This window comes from Schistocerca cancellata, chromosome 2, assembly GCF_023864275.1.
Source record: "Schistocerca cancellata isolate TAMUIC-IGC-003103 chromosome 2, iqSchCanc2.1, whole genome shotgun sequence".
Taxonomy (NCBI): Eukaryota; Metazoa; Arthropoda; class Insecta; order Orthoptera; family Acrididae; genus Schistocerca; species Schistocerca cancellata.
Genome location: NC_064627.1, coordinates 758,943,453 through 758,968,790, shown reverse-complemented (window position 1 = coordinate 758,968,790; position 25,338 = coordinate 758,943,453). Strand labels below are relative to the sequence as shown.

General features: G+C 47.2%; 1 protein-coding gene across 2 annotated transcripts in view; it reads right to left on the bottom strand.

The window, feature by feature from the left end:
* The window catches only part of LOC126162585 (probable multidrug resistance-associated protein lethal(2)03659), a 280,738-nt gene extending 256,543 nt beyond the window's left edge, over positions 1-24,195 (bottom strand). For both annotated transcript variants that reach the window (XM_049919181.1, XM_049919183.1), the window contains exon 1: positions 24,063-24,195. The gene's annotated coding sequence lies outside the window, so the exon portion shown is untranslated. The remainder of the gene's footprint in view (positions 1-24,062) is intronic.
* Positions 24,196-25,338: the final 1,143 nt, after the last annotated feature.

The window sequence follows — 25,338 nt, the reverse complement described above, 5'->3', positions numbered from 1 at the left end:
GACAGTGGTTGGCCGACCATAGAGATAAAAAGGAAAAGCCAACCACCGAGAACACATTAAAACTCAGCGTAAAATCGTAGGCCAATGGCCAGAATCAACACAAAAGAACAGAACAAACACTCAGAGTAAATAATAAAAAACCCCTGCCCGAATAAAACGGAAAACTAAGTCAGCCATACCAGGGTCATCACATAAGAGGGCAGGGAGCGTATCAGGCAGCGCAAATGTCTGCCTGACCACAGCTAAAAGGGGGCAGGCCAACAAAATGTGGGCCACTGTCAAAGCCGCCCCGCAGCGACATACAGGAGGGTCCTCCCGGCGCAGTAAATAACTGTGTGTCAGGTGGGAGTGGCCAATGCGGAGCCGACAAAGGACGACAGAGTCCCTGTGGTTGGCTCGCAGGGATGACCGCCACACAGTCGTCGTCTCCTTGATGGCACGGAGTTTATTGGGCATGATCCGATTGCGCCATTCAGCGTCCCAAAGCGCAAAAACTTTTCGGCGGAGGACTGCCCGCAAATCAGTCTCTGGGAGGCCAACGTCCAGAGACTGTTTACTCGTGGCCTCTTTCGCCAGGCGGTCAACATGTTCATTGCCCGGGATACCGACATGACCGGGGGTCCACACAAAGACCACAGAGCGGCCGCAACGCGCAAGAGTATGCAGGGACTCATGGATAGCCATCACCAGACGAGAATGAGGAAAACACTGGTCGAGAGCTCGTAAACCGCTCAGGGAATCGCTACAGATAACGAAGGACTCACCTGAGCAGGAGCGGATATACTCTAGGGCACGAAAGATGGCGACTAGCTCAGCAGTGTAAACGCTGCAGCCAGCCGCCAATGACCGTTGTTCGGAATGGTCCCCTAGAGTTAGCGCATACCCGACACGACCAGCAACCATCGAACCGTCGGTGTAAACAATTCCAGAGCCCTGATACGTGGCCAGGATGGAATAAAAGCGGCGGCGGAAGGCCTCTGGAGGGACCGAGTCCTTCGAGCCCTGTGCCAAGTCGAGCCGAACGCAAGGGCGAGGAACACACCACGGAGGTGTACGCCCGGAAAGGAGGTGGAACTGGGAAAAACCCAAGCCCGCAGAGAAGCTCCTTGATGCGTACGGCGATCGGACAACCCGACCGGGGCCGACGGTCTGGCAGATGGACGACTGACTGCGGGAACAGGACACGATAATTTGGATGCCCGGGCAAGCTAAAAACATGGGCAGCATAAGCGGCCAGCAAACGTTGGCGTCGGAACCGCAGTGGAGGTACACCTGCCTCCACTAGGACGCTGTCCACAGGGCTGGTGCGGAAAGCACCAGTGGCAAGGTGTATCCCGCTGTGGAGAATTGGGTCCAGCACCCGCAACGCAGATGGAGATGCTGAACCATAAGCTAGGCACCCATAATCCAGGCGAGACTGGATTAACGCCTGGTAGAGCCGCAACAGGGTAGATCGGTCGGCGCCCCAGCGGGTGTGGCTCAAACAACGCAGGGCGTTGAGATGCCGCCAACACGCTTGTTTAAGCTGCCGGATATGAGGCAGCCAAGTCAACCGGGCATCAAAAAGGACACCCAAAAACCTGTGGGTCTCCACCACAGCAAGAAGTTCGTCGGCAAGATAAAGCCGCGGCTCAGGATGGACCGTTCGGCGCCGGCAGAAATGCATAACGCGGGTCTTGGCAGCCGAAAACTGAAAACCACGCGCTACAGCCCAAGACTGCGCCTTGCGGATTGCGCCCTGTAGCTGACGTTCAGCTGCTGCAATGCTAATAGAACTATAGTAAAGACAGAAGTCGTCAGCATACAGGGAAGCGGAGACAGAATTTCCTACTGCCGCAGCGAGACCGTTTATTGCAATTAAAAACAGGCAGACACTGAGGTCAGAGCCCTGGGGTACCCCGTTCTCCTGGACGAGGGAGGAACTATACGAGGCCGCGACTTGCACGCGGAAGGTACGATACGACAGAAAATTTCTGATAAAGATCAGCAGAGGGCCCCGAAGACCCCATCCATGAAGCGTAGAAAGGATGTGATGACGCCATGTCGTATCGTACGCCTTCCGCATGTCGAAAAAGACAGCGACCAGGTGCTGACGGCGGGCAAAGGCTGTACGGATGGCCGACTCAAGGCTCACCAGATTGTCGGTGGCGGAGCGGCCTTTACGGAACCCACCCTGAGACGGAGCCAGAAGGCCCCGAGACTCCAGCACCCAATTTAAGCGCCGGCTCACCATCCGTTCAAGCAACTTGCAAAGAACGTTGGTGAGACTAATGGGACGGTAGCTGTCCACCTCCAGAGGGTTCTTTCCAGGTTTCAAAATGGGGATGACAATACTTTCCCGCCATTGCGACGGAAACTCACCCTCGACCCAGAGACGGTTGTAAAGGTCGAGGAGGCGTCGCTTGCAGTCCACTGAAAGGTGTTTCAGCATCTGACAGTGGATGCGATCTGGCCCGGGAGCGGTATCAGGGCAAGCGGCAAGGGCACTCTGAAATTCCCACTCACTGAATGGAGCGTTGTAGGGTTCAGAAGCGTTGGTGCGAAAAGAAAGGCTCCGACGTTCCATCCGCTCTTTAATGGAGCGGAAGGCCTGGGGGTAATTCGCAGAAGCGGAACTCATAGCAAAATGCTCTGCTAAGCGGTTTGCAATGACGTCGGAGTCAGTACAAACTGCTCCATTCAGTGAGAGCGCAGGGACGCTGGCAGGGGTCCGATAGCCGAAGACCCGTCGAATCTTGGCCCAGACCTGCGATGGAGTGACATGGAGTCCAATGGTGGACACATACCGCTCCCAGCACTCCTTCTTGCCTTGGCGGATAAGGAGGCGGGCCCGCGCACGCAGCCGTTTGAAGGCGATAAGGTGGTCCATGGAGGGATGTCGCTTGTGACGCTGGAGCGCCCGCCGGCGATCTTTAATCGCTTCAGCGATCTCAGGCGACCACCAAGGCACAGCCCTCCGCCGAGGGGACCCAGAAGAACGGGGAATGGCAGACTCGGCGGCAGTGACGATGCCGGCGGTGACCGATGTAACCACCGCATCAATGGCATCAGTTGAGAGAGGCTCAATAGCGGCAGTGGAGGAGAACAAGTCCCAGTCAGCCTTATTCATAGCCCATCTGCTAGGGCGCCCAGAAGAGTGACGCTGTGGTAGTGACAGAAAAATCGGGAAGTGGTCACTACCACACAGGTCGTCATGCACACTCCAGTGGACAGATGGTAAGAGGCTAGGGCTACAGATTGAAAGGTCAATGGCGGAGTAGGTGCCATGCGCCACACTGAAGTGTGTGGAGGCACCATCATTCAAAATCGAGAGATCGAGCTGCGACAATAAATGCTCAACGGTGGCGCCTCGACCTGTTGCCACTGACCCACCCCACAGAGGGTTATGGGCGTTAAAGTCGCCCAGTAATAAGAAAGGTGGCGGCAATTGGGCTATCAGCGCAGCCAGGACATGCTGCGCGACATCACCCTCCGGTGGAAGGTAAAGACTGCAGACGGTAAGAGCCTGCGGCGTCCACACCCTAACAGCGACAGCCTCTAAAGCTGTTTGTAGAGGGACAGACTCGCTGTGAAGAGAGTTAAGGACATAGATGCAGACGCCACCAGACACCCTTTCATAAGCTGCTCGGTTCTTATAATAACCCCGATAGCCACGGAGGGCGGGGGTGCGCATTGCTGGAAACCAAGTTTCCTGCAGAGCAATGCAGAGGAAAGGGTGAAGGCTGATAAGTTGGCGGAGCTCAGCTAGATGGTGGAAGAAACCGCTGCAGTTCCACTGGAGGATGGTTTTGTCCATGGCTGAGAAAGGCGTGCCGGGACTGGGACGGCAGATTACGCCGCTGGGTCACCTGCTGCCTCCGATTGAGCACCCGTGCTAGTGCTATTGCTATTCACGGCGTCTGAGGGACCGGCGAGATCGAGGTCCTCAGCGGACGCCAGAATCTCCACCTCGTCCCCAGACGCAGAGCTAGAAGGTTGCGATGGGGTGGCTACCACCGTGCGTTCCTTGGGCTTAGAGCTGCTCTTCTTTGATTTCTCACGCTGCTCCTTGGGTTTAACTGGCTGGGAGGGCTTCACCGATTCAGTCTCCGGGACTGAGGAGGATCGGGAAGCCCTTCGACCTGCAGATTGTGGGCACTTACGCCACTGTCGATCGTCAGCCTTCCCGCCGGTGGAAACCTGGGAAGGGAGGGACCCAAGGGACCCCTTGCGAGCGTGAGAAGCCGAAGAAGTTGGACACTTCTCCGGCTTAGAAGCGGGGACCGACGTCCCCGATGGGGGGGATGGTGTTGCTCCTGAGGTAGGTGGCACAGGAGCAACCCGGTGGGTAGAGCCCCCCACTGGCAAGGGGGCAGGAGGAGTTGTACCACTCGTCGATCCGGCCGGAAGGCGCGAAACTGATGGGGCTAGCACAGGTGTTGTAGCAGCGGCGTAGGAAGTTGTCATTCGCACTGGATGTAATCGGTCGTATTTCCGTTTGGCCTCAGTATAAGTCAGTCGGTCCAGGGTCTTATATTCCATGATTTTGCGCTCTTTCTGGAATATTCTGCAGTCTGGCGAGCAAGGTGAATGGTGCTCCCCGCAGTTGACGCAGATGGGAGGCGGGGCACATGGAGTATCGGGATGAGATGGGCGTCCGCAATCTCGACATGTGAGGCTGGAAGTGCAGCGGGAAGACATATGGCCGAACTTCCAGCACTAGAAGCACCGCATCGGGGGAGGGATATAGGGCTTGACGTCACATCGGTAGACCATCACCTTGACCTTTTCCGGTAACGTATCACCCTCGAAGGCCAAGATGAAGGCACCGGTAGCAACCTGATTGTCCCTCGGACCCCGATGAACGCGCCGGACGAAATGAACACCTCTACGTTCTAAGTTGGCGCGCAGCTCGTCATCAGACTGCAAAAGGAGGTCCCTATGGAAAATAACACCCTGGACCATATTTAAACTCTTATGTGGAGTAATAGTAACGTTAACATCCCCCAACTTGTCACAAGCAAGTAACCTGCGTGACTGGGCGGAGGATGCCGTTTGTATCAGTACTGAGCCAGAGCGCATTTTAGACAAGCCCTCCACCTCCCCAAACTTGTCCTCTAAATGCTCGACGAAGAACTGAGGCTTTGTGGAGAGAAAAGACTCCCCATCAGCTCTCGTGCAAACTAAGAATCGGGGCGAATAACTGTTACCTCCATCCTGGGACTTACGCTCTTCCCACGGCGTGGCCAGGGAGGGGAACGTTTTCGGATCGTACTTCTGAGCATTAAATTGAGCCCGAGAACGCTTAGAGACTGCTGGCGGCTGGCCGCCAGCGAGAGATGATGTACCACGCTTCATTGCGGGTCATCCGCCCTGATGCCACCTACTCCGACCAAGGGCCCTCCCCACGGGCGCCACCCAGCCACAGCAAAGGCCACCTGGCAGGATGGCCGTTGCCGGGAGTCCTGATACCCCAGGAGGATAGGCATCTACTCCTTGGCATACGTGGGGAGTTAACGGCGCAGGCATCAGTAGAGCGATCCCTGTGTTGTCAGGGGGCTACAACCAAGAGGGTACATGGCGGCCCCACCACAACGGACTGGCTACCGTGCTGGATCTTAGGTGCAAAAATGGCCAAGGTCGTCGTCGCAGTTAAAAGAAACACTGCAGAGTGCAGTGTGGTAATCGCCCAAGAGATCGAAAACGAGCGGGACACCATTGCAACGACGAGAAAGACGGCTAAAGGTCTAATTGCACGACGGATACAGTGCACCATGTAAGGCGCCCTTCCCCAATTGGCTCGCTCTTCGGAATAATTTAGAAAGATGGAGGTCAAACCCGAGAGGGGACCATCACATAAGGCCAAAACATGTGAGACTCCTTTTAGTCGCCTCTTACGACAGGCAGGAATACCGCGGGCCTATTCTAACCCCCGAACCCGCAGGGGGGTGCTGGCGGGGGCCATACACGATATTAGGTGGGTATACCAGTTTCTTTGGCTCTTCAGTGTATAACATGTACAGTTTTCGTGAAAAGGCAGCAATTTCCCGTGAACAGCGCTATGTAGCGATTGCTGATGCCGCCGTATTTTTCGCTGTGATAGTCCACTTTATGCCACCCACACTACCCTTCCCAGTGCCAGAAAACTAAGAGTGAAATGAAATTAATCGAGGAAATCTGATAAGATTCACGACGCTGACGAGATGAGTTTATTGGTACTGAGCAAGGACCCATAAACTGTGCGTTTAAAAACCTCACTAATTAGATCAGCTAATATGAACGTCAAAAGTTCCTCCAATCAACACACGACCGACATCAGGCCAAGAAAAGCGTGCTATCGGGTGGAAAGCGTTAAATATTTTTCCCGTTCACCATTCAATTAATATTAAAATAGTTCAAAATAGCGAATTTTCTCGAAGTCCGAGCCGTTACTCTCAAACCTAGCCAGAGCGCACGCTAGCGCGCAGGGACACCAATTGTGCGAGAGTTGGAACTGGCGTCTAAACAGGCCCTGTAACCTAAACTTCCAAACGGCCGAGCGACTCCACCGGTCTGAGGCCACTATAGCTGTTACCGCCTCCACCCCAAGTTTTGCTGGCATGGGGCACCCTGCGGAAACATACTATATGGTGGTGGCCGAAGTAACAGAAGCATACACAACTGATCTCCGGGCCTCAGTTATATGCATTCGCGTAAGACACGTCGCTTCGTGAGTACCCGCAACGTGTAAGTAACGCCATCTCTCTCCATCACCTTGGATGGAATGTAAGATTTGCGCTCTATCAAAACCACGGTTCGATGGTTGTGTTGCACCACATAAATGACGTTGTAAATGGTAGGCTTACCAGTAGTACTAGTAAGACAAGAAGGGGAAGACTGGATGAGTAAGAAAAACTTGGAGCCGACGACCTCACTTTCTCGTTTGGTTGTTTCTTTTTTATATAATTAGAACCACATATCATTCAGTATTAGTCTAATGCGTATTTTATATTCTTAAAGAAAATAAATTGCATTTTATAAGTATTAAAAATTATTTCATCGCGTAGCGTCTCCGCTTTTACGTAACTAAAGCAATTACTTTTGATGCAAGTACAGTTTACATGCAAAAACATAAATAGGTAATTATTTCGTACTCAACAGAACGTTCTCCTTCAAAATCAAATCCAAGACTTCCCTTTTGTTGGTTGGTTGTTTCGTGGAAGGAGACCAGACAGCGAGGTCATCGGTCTCATCGGATTAGGGAAGGACGGGGAAGGAAGTCGGCCGTGCCCTTTGAAAGGAACCATCCCGGCATTTGCCTGGAGCGATTTAGGGAAATCACGGAAAACCTAAATCAGGATGGCCGGACGCGGGATTGAACCGTCGTCCTCCCGAATGCGAGTCCAGTGTCTAACCACTGCGCCACCTCGCTCGGTGCACTGCCCTTTTGAAACGTCCCCTTAGAAAAATTGTACACGACTGTGCTTAAACTGACACACAATATTTTTAGCGCAACGCAATCTGACTTTCAATAATCCCTACAAAAGAATGGCCCTCACTAACATTAACCTATGCGTTTCACAAATCGCTTACCTCACAAAAATCTTGGTTACCTGAACTATTGCAATACAGCGAGCGCCACTACTGCCAGCTAAATAAAAGATTCAAACTACTGAAGGCACTAATTACTGATAGGCATAGTTAGCAAATGAAAGATTTTTAAAGAGAACAAACAATGTATTTACCTTAATAGTGTTGAAAAATCATAATATACATAGCAGTTCATGCCATCCAGTATTACAAATTTCAAAACTCCGCCATCTCTCTCCCCACATCCACCACTGCTGGCGGCTCACCTCCAACTGCGCAACGCTACGCGCTGTTCATGTCCAGCTGCCCAACACTACAATGGCAGACAACAATGCAAACTGGCCACAGACTGCACACAGCACAGCCAGTGATTTTCATACAGAGCGCTACGTAACGTTGCCAATAAGAAAACAAACAGCCTACTTACACTTTTACTACTGATAAATGCGAAAGCTGTTTCTGAATAATAAACAAGTTTTATATAAGTTCGACGAAGTACTGAGGCGAGATTTGATATAATTTTGTTTTGGTTTTCTTTTGTTTTACTTTTTTGTCGAATAAATTGCGCTCTCTAGCGCTGTATGATAAGTATGTAGGTTGGAACTTAGTGGCAACACTGCTGTGGAGACACTATGCAATGGAATTACTTTTGTCGCTGATAGACGTTTTTGACATACCTACATTACCTCCGATCAAATGGACTCGCCCGTCCTACGTCACCGCCAAAGACCTGTCACCGCCGTGCGCACCATAGAGGGAAACGCTATCACTTATGAGCGAGCGGTCTAACGTAATGGCGTCATTATGTTCTCGAAACAGGAACAACGAAGTTGGATCAAGATTAAATGTGCCAGAGGTCGTACAGCACGACAGTGTCATCAAGGTCTTCCAAGATACAAGAAAGAAACGGCGACACTTTCTGCGCAACCCACCCATCATTTTGCACGACAATGCGCGGGCACATACAGTGCAAGCTGTGGCTGCTCTGTTCGGTCGATGGGACTGGGAAGCACTGTACCATCCACCATACTTCCCTGACTTACGTCCTTGTGACTTCGATTTGATACCGAAGATGAAGGAATCACTTCGTGGCATTCGCTTCAGAACTGTTCCAAAGATTCGACAGGTAGTAGAGCGCTCCATTCGCACCGTCAACAGAACAGTCTCTGTTAACGGTATACTGCGCCTTCCACATCGCTGGCAACGGGTTCTACACAACGCTGGTGACTACTTTGAAGGACAGTAACAGGTGCAAATATGTAACTCTTTTGTATCGGTTGTGAATAAATAGTTACCACTATTTAAATTCCAGCCCTCTTATGTATTGTTTTCTTTATCTTTAACGCCCCTCTGTTTCATGTTCCAAATGAACAGTTTTCGAATAAAACCTGAATTAAACATTGACATTTGCTGTAAATACTGTTAACTTTTATTTAACAGACTGGGGGATAACTCTGTAGGTTACCTAACGCCCGAAAGTTATGCAACATGGCTAACGTACAGGTGACGCGGTACGACCTTAACTGACCAAAGCCACTACGCTTACTTATGACACACTACGGTTGCGTACGATACTTTTACAACCCTATAATGCAGCAACATGTACGGGGTAGACAGCAGTCAACTAACACGACAGGAGGTCGGGAACGTGCAGCAGCCATGGTTGCTGCACTCGTGCAGTCATACGAATCCCTCGCTTGCATGCGCCACTCCCAGTCCGTCAACAGTAATGCAATAAGCTTCAAAGGGCCGCCCTCCCCCTCCCTCCCTGTTTCTCTAACGTATATCGATTCCCGTAGATTCCATTTATCATGTTCGAGGTTCAGCTCTCGCCATTATTTCTCGCTCTCTACTTACTGGTTTTCGGTTTCATTTTTACTGACTACCTTAATGCCTTTGTGTAACACCTTGCGAACAGCAGGAAGACAGCTCGCCAAATCGTTTGTAACTGTGTGCAAACAACTAATTGTGTGACAGAACTGCCTCAATTTGTTTCCTCTGGTTTACAATATAATTTCATGTTTAACTTCACTGGCTGTAGTTATCCCTTGTCCATTTTTTTTATTAATGGTATCATCGGCTATACAACAAACCTCTGCGAGTATGCGCCAAAAACCCGTTTTACACGAAGTCTTCCTGGTCAAAATATATTACTGGGAGTGCGTGTGCCTTTCGTGCATGCGTGTGAATCAGCAACCAACCACGAGGCGACTGTGTCTGTGACGTCAATGATCTGTGGACTGTGCCGAACGTGGAGTTCTAAATATCCGAGTATACTGCACACTGTGCATGCGCATAGAGAAGGGAGTCGAGCGACGTCCGCTAACATTGGAAGTTATAACCTATTGTTGTCGAGCTCACTCCTATTATGGAAATTTATTTTATGGTCCGTGTCTTCTTAATCTTTACTGTGTTTTTCCTTTGTTTTCGTGGCACACTGAAAAGTTACATAAGGTTCCGATATTTTTATCCTACTAATGTTCTCCTACAAGAAACGAAATACCTGAAAGCACAAAGTATTTATGATTTACAGAGAAAAAAACCTATATTATGCAGAAATAAAAATATAAACAGATAAATGTGTTTTAATGAAAATTAATTCAACAGCGAAAAAGTGAGATTTACTGAATAAGAAAAATTATTTTCAGTGTTATTTGGCACTTAGCAGGAAAACAAGATACAAAGTATAAAGCAAAAAGGCACTATTTACTGCGTTCTCCATATTGTCGGATGTGTTTGCAAGTACGTATCTTCTCAAGCAAATACACGTGTACTGTATGTCCAGAAATGTTTGGAGGACACTTTTCCTTTTCTTTCAGTTCTCGTGAGTGAAGAGAATTTACCACATGACCGTTAACAAGAACTTGGACTACGAATTCTACTTTGGTCATTAATGAACTCTTATTGTCATTGCTTGTACCTACGTTTTGTCACTATATCCATTTTTCTGTAAAAAGGCTAGTCCCTCATAACATCACTTTCACCATCCAGATGCTGAACTGCTCAGCAGACAGCTCTCAGGACACCGGAAATTTTTGCGCTGACGTGTAAACGAAAATGAGCACTCAAAACAGACAAGTCTTAAGTAGAGAATAGAACGTCAGGGGCGCTGCAGTAGACGCACTTACCTGGAGCATTCGACCGAGACAGTCGATCGTGTAAAAGGGGCTGAAGACGCCTACAGGGTCAAGGAACAGATTATCAGCCGTTTGATACGGAAAGGGTGCCAAGTCATCCTTCATTCTTTTATTATTAGTAACCACTGTCATGATGACAGCCGCATTCACTGCAACTCGCCGTTGCGACCAAGCGGTAAAACCACTAGTTGCAAATGACTGGTTTTTGCAAAAAGGCTTTGCTGCATTTGGAACGAGCACACTTACTGTGTACCGCGATCGCTTTCTTCGGGGACAAATCCCACCATCTGCCACGTGAACCTCAATAGTCTGCATACGTCGGATCTTTACCCAACTACAGCAGGTACGGGGAATTGACAGAGAAAAGAATCTTTGTTTTGCGAAGGTTCTTATCTGCCTTGAGTCAGGTCAGCACAACAACACAACTGCGCCGAAGGAAACTGCGCAATTTCCCTTGAACAGTGTTATGTAGCGATTGCTGAAACCGCCGTATTTTTCACTGTGACCGTCCGCTTTATGCTAGAATCGTCTAAACCAGGGGTCGCCAAGCTATGGGCCGCAGTCTCTTTGTCCGGCCCGCCGACTGTTCTTGAATATGCCTCATAAAACATCTGAAACACGGCACTTTGTGACACAATTTACATTTAAATTTTATGTTTTAAAAACCGGGAGACCCTCGCTTGTGTGGGGGGCTTTCTGACTGCTCTGTGGCTTAAATTTAGCATGGTCAGTTTTTTAAATTGTGTCTTGATACTGTACGGCTATGATGAAGCCCGTGCTCGTCATTTTGTCAGTTGATAGCCCACTGGTAAAAAAGTATGGTGACCTTAGGTCTAAGCTGCTGTTTAACAGAATCATGAACGATTTCTGGAAGTGTATGAGAATGCAGAAATGAAAATAAACTCTGTAATGATGGGAACAACCGAATGAAAACAATTGACTTAATCTGTTGTAATTTTGCGTATTGATTTGACCATTCATTTTTTGAGCGAAACCAGCCTGTGAAAGCAATCTGATGAGAATAGTTGACGCAGTCGCCTGATTCCTGGCGCGTTCAGTTCCGAGAGCTATGTTATCACCTGTCGTCATTGTTATTTTCGTTCCGCTATTTGGTTTTTATTGGGTGCCAATAAATAGCTTTTATTTCAGTTTTTCGTCCGTTATTATGAATAGGTTTTTACTTACTGTAATAGCGAACTCTGTCTGGACAGTGGTTAGCACACTGGACTCCCACTCGGGAGGACTACGGTTCAAACCCGCGTCAGGCCACCCTGATTCAGGTTTTACGTGATTTCCCTAAATCGCTTGAGGCAAATGCCGGGATGGTTCCTTTGAAAAGGGCACGGCTGATTTCCTTCCCTACTCCAAACTTGTGCTCCGTCTCTAATGACCTCGCTGTCGACGGCACGATAAAAACTGATCTCCTCCTCCTCCTCCTCCTCTATCTGGATCTGAATACCGGAACGCTCAGTGGCATGCAAATGGAAGAAATATGACTGGATAGAAAGTGATCCTCAGGAAAAGTTCAGTGCTATTTATGGTATCCACAAGGACGATTCACGTTGTGAAACTACATTAAAGAAATTTTTAAAAAATGCGAATTAATGGTATTTCTCGGGAAAATAATACTTCCGAGATGAGACAGTTTGTCTGAAAAGCAAGTGATTAAGTCACCAAACAAATAAAAAATTGTATCTTTTTTGCTTCCCATGCACGGCAGTAGTATTTACCGAATAAGAATTGTCAATAACGGGTGCAAATCAGCACGAAGAGATGCAGTTTCAGTAATTTAAATAAAAAAGCAATAGTTCATTTATTTAAACAAAATTATAATGTAGCACAAGTTATTAACCTTTTAAAGCAGCCAAAAATTCATATTAATGCCAGAACTACGAAACAAGTTTTATTTAAGTGAATAAATACATAAATTTTGAAAACACTGTTTTTAAGAGTTACGTTTTATTTGTTTCTCCTTGAAATAAGATGCGTTATTTGTGCCTTAAAAAAGCTAGCGACTTTAGTCATGACTCGTGTACGAGGGGCCTTCAATAAATAATGCAACACTTTTTTTTCGGCCAATTTCGAGTGACATTTGTTGTGGAACATCGTGGAATATTCCCGCTTCAGCCTACATAGTTTCATGTAGTTCCGATGTAAGTGAAGGCGCTACACATAGCCTGCAAAATGGTGTCTGTAACGAAGGTGCGTTAGAAGCAGAGAGCTGTCATTTAGTTTCTTTTGGCGGTTCAAATGCTTCACATGGCTCTAAGCATTATGGGCCTTAACATCTGAGGTCATTAGTCCCCTAGACGTGTAACTACTTAAACCCAACTAACCTAAGGAGATCACACACATCCATGCCCGGGGCAGGATTCGAACCTGCGACCGTCGCAGCACCACAGTTCCGGACTGAAGCGCCTAGAACCGCTCGGCCACAACGGCCTCTTGACGGACAACCGCAGTATCGCAGATCTTCATAGGCGCTTGCAGAATACTACGGAGACCTCGCAGCTCCCGTGCGCCGGCCGGCCGCACACAGCTGTGACTCGTAAAAGTTGGAACGTGCGGACACACTCAGTCGAGTTGATCGATCGATCAGGATCAAATAATTCGTTGCACAGCTGGATGTGTGTGTTGGTACTGCTGACAGTCTTCCACCAGTTACGCCACTCCAAGAGCACCGGAGGATCAGCTACGCGGTATTGCTTGCATGTTACGAGGGAGGTTACTCATGCAGCAAGACGTGGGCTCCGACCATACTACAGCGACCAGTAACGTGACGTAAGGCCGTTGCACTGAATGGAGCTTATGTTGAAAAATAGGTTTTTATAGCCGGAAGAGTGGGGAATAATATCGTGTATTGGAATCCTGAATAAAACAATTATGCTTCCAGAAAAGAGATTTGTTGCAGTACTTATTGAACGCCCCCACATACAGGGTGGTCCTTTGATAGTGACCGGGACAAATATGTCACAAAATAAGCATCAAACGAAAAACTACAAAGAGCGAAACTCGTCTAGCTTGAAGGCGGAAACCAGATGGCGCTATGGTTGGCCCGCTAGATGGCTCTGCCGTAGGTCAAACGGATATCAACTGCGTTTTTTTTTTTGTTTTTTGTTTAAATAGGAACCCCCAATTTTTATTACACAGATGGCGCTGCAACCGTCACGAATGTATAAGTACGTGGTATCACGTAACATTCCGCCAGCGCGGACGGTATTTGCTTCGTGATACATTACCCGTGTTAAAATGGACCGTTTACCAATTGCGGAAAAGGTCGATATCGTGTTGATGTGTGGCTATTGTGATCAAAATGCCCAACGGGCGTGTGCTATGTATGCTGCTCGGTATCCTGGGCGACATCACCCAAGTGTCCGGACAGTCCGCCGGATAGTTACGCTATTTGAGGAAACAGGAAGTGTTCAGCAACATGTGAAAAGTCAGCCACGACTTGCAACAAATGATGATGCCCAAGTAGGTGTTTTAGTTGCTGTCGCGGCTAATCCGCACATCAGTAGCAGACCAACTGCGCGAGAATCGGGAATCTCAAAAATGTCTGTGTTGAGAATGCTGCATCAACATCGATTGCACCCGCACCATATTTCTATGCACCAGGAATTGCATGGCGACGACTTTGAACGTCGTGTACAGATCTGCCACTGGGTACAAGAGAAATTACGGGACGATGACAGATTTTTTGCACGCGTTCTATTTAGCGTTGAAGGGTCATTCACCAACAGCGGTAACGTAAACCGGCATTAATATGCACTATTGGGCAAGACAAAATCCACGATGGCTGCGACAAGTGGAACATCAGCGACCTTGGCGGGTTAATTTATCGTGCGGCATTATGGAGGAAGGATAACTGGCCCCCATTTTATCGATGGCAATCTAAATGGTGCAATGTATGCTGATTTCCTACGTAATGTTCTACCGATGTTACTACAAGATGTTTCACTGCATGACAGAATGGCGATATACTTCCAACATGATGGATGTCCGGCACATAGCTCGCGTGCGGTTGAAGCGGTATTGAATAACATATTTCATGACAGGTGGATTGGCCCGCACGTTCACCGGATCTCACGTCCCCGGATTTCTCTCTGTGGGGAAAGTTGAAGGATGTTTGCTATCGTGATCCACCGACAACGCCTGAGAACATGCGACAGCGCATTGTCAATGCATGTGCGAACATTACGGAAGGCGAACTACTCGCTGTTGAGAGGAATGTCTTTACACGTATTGCCAAATGCATTGAGGTTGACGGCCATCATTTTGAGCATTTATTGTATTAATGTGGTATTTACAGGCAATAACGCTGTAACAGTATGTGTTCTCAGAAATAAGTTCACAAAGGCACATGTATCACATTGGAACAACCGAAATAAAATGTTCAAACGTACCTACGTTTTGTATTTCAATTTAAAAAGCTACCTGTTACCAACTGTTCGTCTAAAATTGTGAGCCTTATGTTTGTGACTATTACAGCGCCATCTATCACAAAGCGAAAAAAGTAGTCCAACTGAAACAGTCATATTTCTTTACGTACTACACGAATGTGTAACAAAAAATGAGGGTTCCTAGTTAAAAAACGCAGTTGATATCCGTTTGACCTATGGCAGCGCCATCTAGCGGGCCAACCATAGCGCCATCTGGTTTCCCCCGTCAAGCTAGACAAGTTTCGTTCTTTTTAGTTTTTTCGTTTGACGCTTATTTCGTGAGATATTTGGCCCGGTCACTATCAATGGACCACCCTGTATAACTGAAGAAGTATGAAGTGCAATCACTCAAACCAGGAGATTGAAAGCATTCATATAACTGATTTAATCGTAAGTCTTGTGTATCTGTTGACATATTGAATGAAACCACTTAAACCCGAAGAGTTATTGGAAAACATTCATACAGTTGCATTCGGTTGTTTCATTCCACTGAAAAACAGACTGAACGAGAAAACGATCGTCTGGCCAGTCGGCCTCTCGTGCTCTTCCGCTTGCTGACACCCATGGCCGTTTGTTGAAAACGGACGGTCCGTCACTTACATCGCTCAGTATCGAGGAGTGCGACGTGACTGTTCAGTTGCCGCGTGACTCGGCTTCCTATTCTCAGCACTTCTACGCATGCGCAGTTCTCGTCGCAAGCCCCGCGCAGCGGTTATAGCTCAGGGCAGCAGCTGATAACTGCCACCGCTCCTGGTCACAATCGTGTCACCTACCGTCACCTTCGTGAAGCTCCTGTCGCTTTCCCCTCCACTCTCGCCAGGCTCTACAATGTAGTCCTGTCCACCGATTACTACCCCAACCTGTGGAAAACCTCCCGCATCCTGATGTTCCTTAAACCTGGCAAACCGCCGTCCGCTGTCTCCTCCTACCGTCCCATCAGCCTTACCTCGGTCTTCAGCAAGGTCCTGGAATCTATCCTCACCTGAAACATCCACCAGCATCTCCGCCAGCACCGCCTCCTTCCCGTTACCCAGTGTGGCTTTCGGCCGTCCTCTTCCGACGACCTTCTCCTTCACCTCACTCATCTCCTTTCCGACCAGCTTAATTCCCGTCGCTCCGCAATCTTCCTCTCCCTGGACCTCGAACGTGCTTATGACCGCGTCTGGCATTCCGGTCTCGTCTTCAAACTCCAAACCTTCGCCCTTCCCATTAACTACGTCCGTCTGATCGGCTCCTTTCTCTCCCAACGTCCTTCCTACGTCACCATCCATAACACGGATTCCTACACCTTTTTCCCCTCCGCCGATGTGCCCCAAGGCTCCGTCCTCTCCCCCCTTCTGTACCTTTTGTATACGGCGGACTTGCCACCGCCGTCACCCCCCGTCCACCTTCTCCAGTTTGCCGATGACCCCGCCTTCCTTACCATTGCCCCCACCCTGCAGCGCTCCCAACACCTTCTCCAATCCCATCTTGACCGGTTCACCGCTTGGTGCAACCAGTGGTTGCTCAAGACCAATCCCTCCAAAACCCAGGCGATCATTGTAGGCAAAACCACCCCTTCCTTCCGCCTCCTTGATTTCTATCTTACCATCTATGGCCGTCCTATCGCCCTCACTCCCACCCTTAAGTACCTTGGCGTCACCCTCGACCGTCGCCTCTCCTGGACCCCCATCTCCGGACAATCCAAGCCAAGGCACACTCCCGACTCCGTCTCCTCAAGCTCCTTTCCGGCCGTACGTGGGGTCTGGACCCCTCCACCATCCTCCACACCTATAAATCCCTCGTCCGCCCTATCCTTTGTTACGCCCATCCGGCCTGGAACTGCGCCCCCCCCCCCTACCTTTTATAAATCCCTTCAAATCCTTGAACGCCATGCTCTCCGCCTCGCCTATTGCATCCGTCTCCCCTCCCCCACGCAGATCCTGTACGATCTCATTCCATTCCCCCACCTCCTCCTTTTCCTTGAAAGGATACGGATCCTGTACATCTCCCGCAGACTCGATCCTCCTCACCCGCTTGTCTCGCCTATCCTCTCCTACCCCCGCCCGCTGCCGCGCCTGTATAGCCACGTCCCACCCGGCCTCCATCTCTCCACCCTCCTTACCCTCTCCCAAGGTGGCTTCCGCCAGCTCCCCCTCCCTGATGATGTCCTCCTCCCCTCCATCTACCCCTCCTATCAACTTTGATCCTGCCCCCCCCCCACTTCCGGTGTGCTTTCCTTTAGGCTCCCTCCCTCCCTTCTCACTCCTTTTCCCCCCATCCCTCTTCCTCCATCCCTCTTCCCCCAGGCTTCCCCTCCCCCTTCCTCCTATCTCCTCTGCCCATGGCATCTCTGCTCTCCCCTCTCCCTCTCCCACCCCCCCTCCTCCTTCCTTGGCAGGTCACCGGACTCGCACACGCTACGTGGACTTTCGCGCGCCGGAGATCATCGCCCTCAGTGTCTCGTGTGTGCCGTCGTGTTTAGTGTTCACCGTCGCACTCCTTCGTTCACCTGTGCCATCGCCATCTTCTGTATTTGTGCGTCGTTTCAAAAGTTTGCCGTGTGGATTATCGTCGAGTGTGAACGGCTCCATGTTTGTCTTTATGTGCCTACTGTTTTATTGCCCTCCGTTCTGGAACTTATGTGTATTCTTCCCGTTTTTTTTTCTCATTGTGTATTCTATGGCTGAAGAGCAGCGCAGCATGCTGCTGACAGCCTGCCTGTTGTACAGGTTTTAAAATAACAATAAAGTAAAAAAAAAAACAACTGACAACTGCAGCTGTGTGCGCGAGGCCGCTCAAATCCATGGGATGCAGAAGCATTCACGCCAATGCAACGAGATACTTTGTAGTCAAAATACGGGATTGAATCTAATTTCTGCGGAAGAAAACAACGAAGTGTCCTCTCGCCCAGCTAGCACACCTTGGGAACGTGAGCAGACAGCTCGTCGTGGCGCCGGCACGCGCGGCTGCCTGCAGACGTTCCTTTGTTCCCTCCTCTCCTCTCCTCTCTCTCCCTGCCTGCTCACGCGGTCACGGCCGGCCGAAGCGCCTACTTGAAAGCAGTTCCGCCAACAGCTGCGTTCGCGGAAACCGAGTCAGCTCGCTAGTCTCCCCAACGCCAACACACTCACTCGTCAGCGGTATGTCCTTAAAGGTCCAACTACCTGGGAGGTTACTGCTATTTACAACACTAATTTCACGTGGGGTTCTGTTTCACGCTAATATCTCTTTCCATCGAACCAAGTTACCTGCTATTTCAAGCTACAGTTTCTCATTTTAAAAAAAATTGTTCAAATGGCTCTGAGCACTATGGGACTCAACATCTTCGGTCATAAGTCCCCTAGAACTTAGAACTACTTAAACCTAACTAACCCAAGGACATCACACACACCCATGCCCGAGGCAGGATTCGAACCTGCGACCGTAGCAGTCCCGCGGTTCCAGACTGCAGCGCCAGAACCGCTAGACCACCGCGGCCGGCTTTCTCATTTAACAAATAGATTTTTTTTTCCTTTGGTCTTTAGGACAAGTGCGTTCCAAACGATTACGCAGTAACTGCAGCACTATCACAAAGGATGTTTCTGTTAACCTTGTTAAAGGCGATTTAAAGCTGTATTGACTTAACCGACGGCGACTGTTTCAAACATACGAAAATGCTTTTTGGAGGTCACTAGGAAATAAAAGCTTTCTTGTCTTACATTACTTATTGAAGTAACATGTTTTGAGGTATAAACGTCTTCAGTACACAATGGCAACACAAAAACATTCAACAAAAGCACACATCTACGAGTATAAAAGTTGTTCTGTATAATCTTTGCATGTCATGCTGTTATTCTGCGGTGAAAGAAGGAAAACCTAATGTGAGGCAATATTCACGTCGTTTGCTGGTCTGCTATTCAACACAAAGAATTTTAAAAGCTCACTTCTTGTATTAAATGGCTATCTTGCTGCAGTATATTCAGTTTAAAGATGGGAAAAACCGACTGGTTAAAACTGATACCGGTACTTTAGTTCTGAATAACCCATATTTTTCGGTATTTGTTAGGTCAGGTGTTTTTTGGTAATTACCGGGTAAAAAACTATTTTTAAAGAACGGGTAGCTTTTATTAGTAAAATGTACAATGCTTTGAAATATTGCATTATAGGAAATGGGAAAAGCAACCAGTGCTGTCTTAATGACATTGACGACACAAACGGGCAACAAACAAATGGCGTAAGGTTTGGTACAGCACTCCTCAGACTGTAATGTACCATGGGGCGTGGTTCACTGGATGGTACGCGTGTTCATGCAGTGTGCAGGACTTTCATCTAGTATGTATGGCAGTTTCTCATTGCCGTCGTCAAACATCCGCTGTATTACAGAATGGCACCATCCCTAATCTGGAAGTATTTTACGAAGTGCAGTATCAGCGATGTACAATGCTCTATTTGCCTTTAAAGATTAAAAACGAGAGTAGCCACAACAAACCTGCGATATAATATAAGGCCTGTCTACACAACATGCGTTATCTGCTTTTGGCCCTTGAAAACGAACAAACTAACACGCAAAATAGTCTTTAAACCTCAGTTTTCACCCTTTAGCATTGACTATTTATTATGGCCAAATAGTAGTATCATCCCCAATTACAACATTATTTTTTGAGCAGAGTTTCAGGAAATTAGAATCAATAGCAGAATACTGGTGATTTTTTTGTAGTAGTCAAGCACTCATCACTTTTCGAGAAAAGCAGCCAATGGTGGACAGTTTTTTATTTGCCTATTTAATTTAATATTTTTGATTGTATGTATCTTGAAATTGTTGGAGTCAAAATTTTTCAACCTTTGTTCGATTTCTACGTTTATAACAGTATGTAACAGAAATAAAAAACCTAAAATTGGTTATTTCAGAAACCGTTTATCTTGGGCGGCATTAACAGCCCATTCGAACCGCTGTTTAAAAAAAAAGATATAATCGAAAATCTTTTATATCATCGATAACCGCCATCCAAATTCAGTCTTCTGCATTGCTATGGCTCCTTGGTATTGTTTATAAACAGTGGTTAACAAGCTCAAGTAGAAATAGCATCACAAGAAGCATGCTCCCAGATATCGTACGAAAACGTAAGTATTAATTTTCTTCAATAGCGGACCAACAAACGAAGTGAATATTCCTTCATATTACGTTTTCTTTCACTTGCTCTGCCAACACTGTAGAGAACAACTTTAATATCTGTAAGTACTTTTGTTAAATGCTTTTGCATTACCATCATAGCCTGAAGATTAGGTTTACACATCCAAACGTGCTGCAACAAATCTTTTAGCTGGTAACGGTCTCTATGAAAGAAACCTTTTCGTACTGTTAATGGCTACTGAGCTCCGAAGCTAAAGTATCAGTTACTTAAAGAAGTATCGCAACCACCCTCTGTTTATGTAGCTTCATTTACGTCAAAAAGTTTATCGGCCTTTCACCAATAGTCAGTGTAGAGTTTTTAACGACTGCATTCCGAATACTACAATTGTTTATTCTTTAACTTTTAGCTCCTCGTTTCCCGACGACTCAAACGCATGGCGCACACACTTTTTGCGTATACTGGTGCCGTCATGGCGAATGCTGCGCTGCGTCCCTGGATCCAAAAGTGTGCCGCCTATGTACATAAATGTGAAAAAAAAAAAAACGAGCAACTAGTTACAGAATGACCAGCAGTTCAAGCGTCCAAAACGCAGTCGACAAAAACAATGTTGTGTGAGGATACAAGTGTATTACGCGAACTTAAGATGGGTGAAAGCCCACAATGTGTATTGACGTAAATAAAGCTTTCAAACATGCCTGGTTGCTGTATTTCTTCAAGTATGAGCATCTTACTTCACTACCCCAGAAGGTAAAGCTGTAGCTAGAATGTGGATGGTATAAATCAGAGCTTTGTCGATTTCAGTTGGACAGCTGCAGCTTCATTTTATCTACTAACTAGTGATCAGTCCCTTAAAAATCCAAATCTGGACTGGACTATCAGAACTTTTATCTTAATAGCTTAGTATCGACATTAACTGCACTTTCACTATCTGCATAGTTAAATTTAACGTATACCATTAATCAGTTTTGGTCCGATCCAGGAATAATACTTTGTACGCTTTCCTGAGTAAGAATATGATTTCCGTGTCTCCTAGAATCAACTTTCGTCGCCCATTTAGCCATCGTCAGTGGGTTTTTATTCTAGAATCATGAACTGAAATAATACAGAGAACTTTTTTTTTTCAATGTGATACGCTATTCTCTTAATATTTACATGTCGACTTTAACCATGGTGGGAGGAGGACAGGGTAATAACCCTTCTAAAATTGCAGGTCATCCACTTAATCAGTACCTGTAGGTCGCTGGAGCAACAAGTACGAAAGAAATCTAAAACAAGTCTAGGCAAAATACGCACGATGCTTCAAGTAAAGTAGAAATCGTTAAAAGTAGTCACTTCACTACCACAAAGAAACAGTTATCGACAGGATACTTTCATATCAAGACCACATGCAAGAGCAAAATACGTGAAGAGTCGCGCAACGAAAATAATTTGGTAAAAGTCAGAGCTGCAAGGAACTCAGTGTCGTCTATTTGACAAACGACGTGAGAGAGAGAACTGCACTTTCTACAGGAAAAGCTAGTCAGCCACGGCGGCTACTGAAATAGCATTTCATATGTAGATACAGTATCTGCATTTCGTACCACGTGCTTCATGTTACACAACTGAGGTCATAAATATAGTACAAGTTGCATGCATCTGCTGCATGAAATACTGAAGTAAACGAAGTTGTGATTTAAGAGCTTGCACATCTTGTTCCTAATATACTGTGTTCTGCGAACCTCAGTCCGCTAACAGACGTGGAGGTGCTTTCTACTGTCTAAGACCGGTTTAGCAGGCTTCAGATCAGTTCCCAAGTGTGTTACTCTCGGCGACGATTGAAGGTTTCATTACATTTCACTGATTGTACAGGGGCTCCCAAACTTAACTCTGAAGGAACATTTTGAGCGTCCTGGTACTTTGATGGGAGGTTAATAAAATTTATTAAATATGATAAAAGCTTGTTTTATTTCATTATTACTTCAGTTTTATCATTAATAATACAGAAATCAAAAAAATTAAAAAAATATTTTCATCAAAATGTCGGACTGAGGTTCGCAGGGCACAGTATATTAGGAACAAGATGTGCAAGCTCTAAAATCACAACTTCGTTTACTTCAGTATTTCATGCAGCAGATGCATGCAACTTTTACTATATTTATGACCTCAGTTGTGTAACACGAAGCACGTGGTACGAAATGCAGATACTGTATCGGAACGCCATTGTTACTGCAGAATAGTTTGGGGAACCCTGTATTGCACAGGAAGATACTCTCCTGAGCTTCAGCTAGGAATGTACGTGTGTCAGTCGGTGCAATATATTTTCATCACAGGATGACACTAACATAGTAACTGTTCGCAGACAGGAACTGTTTTTATTCCGTTTCCTCGGCAAATACCACAGCGCTCAGAATTAAATGACCAACGTCAAGCTTACTTGATAGTGTAGACAAAGCTATTTTTCAGTACGTTAACGGCGGAACTAACACAGTAACTCGTGCAAGACAGTGGGAGTGTGCGTACGTGTGCGCGCGCAGTCACTTTCTTCCTGGTGCACGTTTTGTTGAAACAGAACCACACACAGTTTAATTCACTTGTTGCTGAAAATAGTTTACTGGTCAGTCTGGGAGTTAACTCCCAAGATAGTGACTGCTGTCGGTTTGGACTTTCGACGGATCGCCAGATGTGTGAAATCATCTTACGGACAATATTAAAAGTCTTCTTTAAGTTGTGCTCCGCACGTTTCATTAATGACCGCGTCATGTCCAACCTCGATGAAGCTTCTAAAATCTTTGTCGTTTTGCAGCTAGTTTCGACAGCGTGTCGTCACCTAGCCTACTTCAATATTACTGTCGTGGGGCATGTGGAATACAGTATTTTAAAATTGTACGTCTATTTGGTGATGTGGAGGGTAAGAGGAACTGGGATATGGAAAATCACATAGCCCAGAACATAACTATGGACTAGATTATGTGCCACGCTCTGGGCCAACTTATCAGAGCACTATATGGATATGAGACATTTTAAATGTCTAGACATCTGGTATACATCATTTCAAAATTCTAAAAACTGCCGAATGGTAGACAAAAGTAGCGGCATAACAAAGATTTTAGAGGTTTTATCGTGGTTATACATAACGCTGGCTACATATTTACTTACGTAACAAACACGTCGACTACTTCATGAGCGATTCACAGTAACATTTCTAATAATTGCTATTGGTATACTATGCACTTCTCGTTTGACGTTGCCAGCCGTGTAGGGGTTTCACATTTCAGCCACCGACCGCAAGCCTCGTGCAACAGATTACTCCTTTTATTAGCAAACCGGTTCTTCGCCTGCTACGGCCACATGACACCAAGCAGAAGTGCAGTACTGTGGCAAACCCACGAATACGTGTTCTAATACGCCCGTTTAACTAAGGAGTACCTGTTCCATGTATGTATAAGCATACGAACTATGTTAGGTATATCTGGCTGAGGTAATGCATTTATTAAAACACGTGTCTTGGGAGAATCAAGGCTCGTGCTCTGTCTAGGCATCCTGTTTCAGGCTTTCCCTGGTTTTACTAAACCACTTCGGGTAAATGCTGGGATGTGTCCTTCAACCGACCACCTTTCCTGTCCTGCTGTCTTACACACGTGTGCTTTGCAAATGTATCACATTTTCCTTATACTGAGTTGACAAACAATGCATCACCGTAAACTGATCTTTGGGCGAATGAATCACTAAAAGTGTCGGGGACATGTCGCTGCAAATGATACCGTAGTCTAGGGCTGTCTTAAAACAAGATTTTCGGCCGGAGGTTGACACTGTCCACTTGTACGAATTGCGCATTTTCGCGTCACAAACAATCGCTGCCGCCATACCTTTCGGATTCCGTCGTCGACGACACAGCAGCTGGTGCACAGGTATCCACAGAGACACGCGGAGCTTCGTCCCTAGTAAGACGCCACGTACGCTAACTCGGCACTTGCACGGCGACCTCCCTGCACGGCAGCCGCGCACAGACTGTCGGCGAGTCTAGTCGGGTCGGCACGGCACGGGTTGCTCCCGGCAGGGACACACACACACACACCCACAGGCACCGCCGCACGCACAGCTATCGACCGCCGCGTGACGTCACGAATGCTGGCGAACTACCAGGCGCCGGCAATCAGGTGGAGGCCGGCCGACCACCCCCGCCGCGGGGTGTCGCAGGTCGTCTCCGCCGTTACCGACATGCACGAGCACACTTTTCAAGAAACTGAAAAACTCTGGAAATAATGAAACAAACTCTTACAAACATAGGATCTGAAGTTAAGTTTGTTCGAACAACTAGTCCAGTAGTTCCTCGCTTTTTGAGACCATTACCCCCCACTGCAACCAGATATTAGCTAGTAACCCTCGCCCCCCGCTCCTCCCAACATCATCAACATTACCGCCTAACTTTAGAATGGAAACGAATTTTCTTTTAACACTTTAATTTTTAAAATGACAGAAAATAAATTATGTTTAGTATTTATAGGCGCTTTATTAAAACAAGAATTAATGATTCAGTGACACAGTTGTTGCTGTTTGTTTCTAAGAACTCTTTTTTTAAAAGAATGATGAAGCAATCATCACGAATGTTACCTGCAACTCCTTCTCAGAAAAGAAAACTAACTGCCGCGCGGGATTATCCGAGCGGTCTACCGGCGCGGTAACTAAGCGTGTTCGGTCAGAGTGTTGGCTGCCCTCTGTAATAAAATAAACTGAGTTAATGGATCACCGACGAACTGAAACGGGAGTCTTGCAACGTCCGCCACAAGCAGATGCAACGAACGAAAACGAATAAAAAAAAAAGAAAGAAAAACCGCGGCGTCGTGGTTAAGTAGTCATGGAGTTAGACTGTGAAGCTGACGAGCCTTGTTCATAACTCCCTCATGACTTTTTTTGCCAACACGGTAGCTCAGCGTGTTCGGTCAGAGGGTTAGCTGAACTCTGTAACAGAAAAACTGTGTTAATGGATCAACGACGAACTGAAACGGGTGTCTTGCGACGACCGCCACGAGCAGATGCAACGAACGAAAACGAACAAAATGAAATTACAATAAAAAAATAATAAAAAAGCGGTCTAAGGCGCTGCAGTCATGGACTGTGCGGCTGATCTTGGCATGTGTGTGT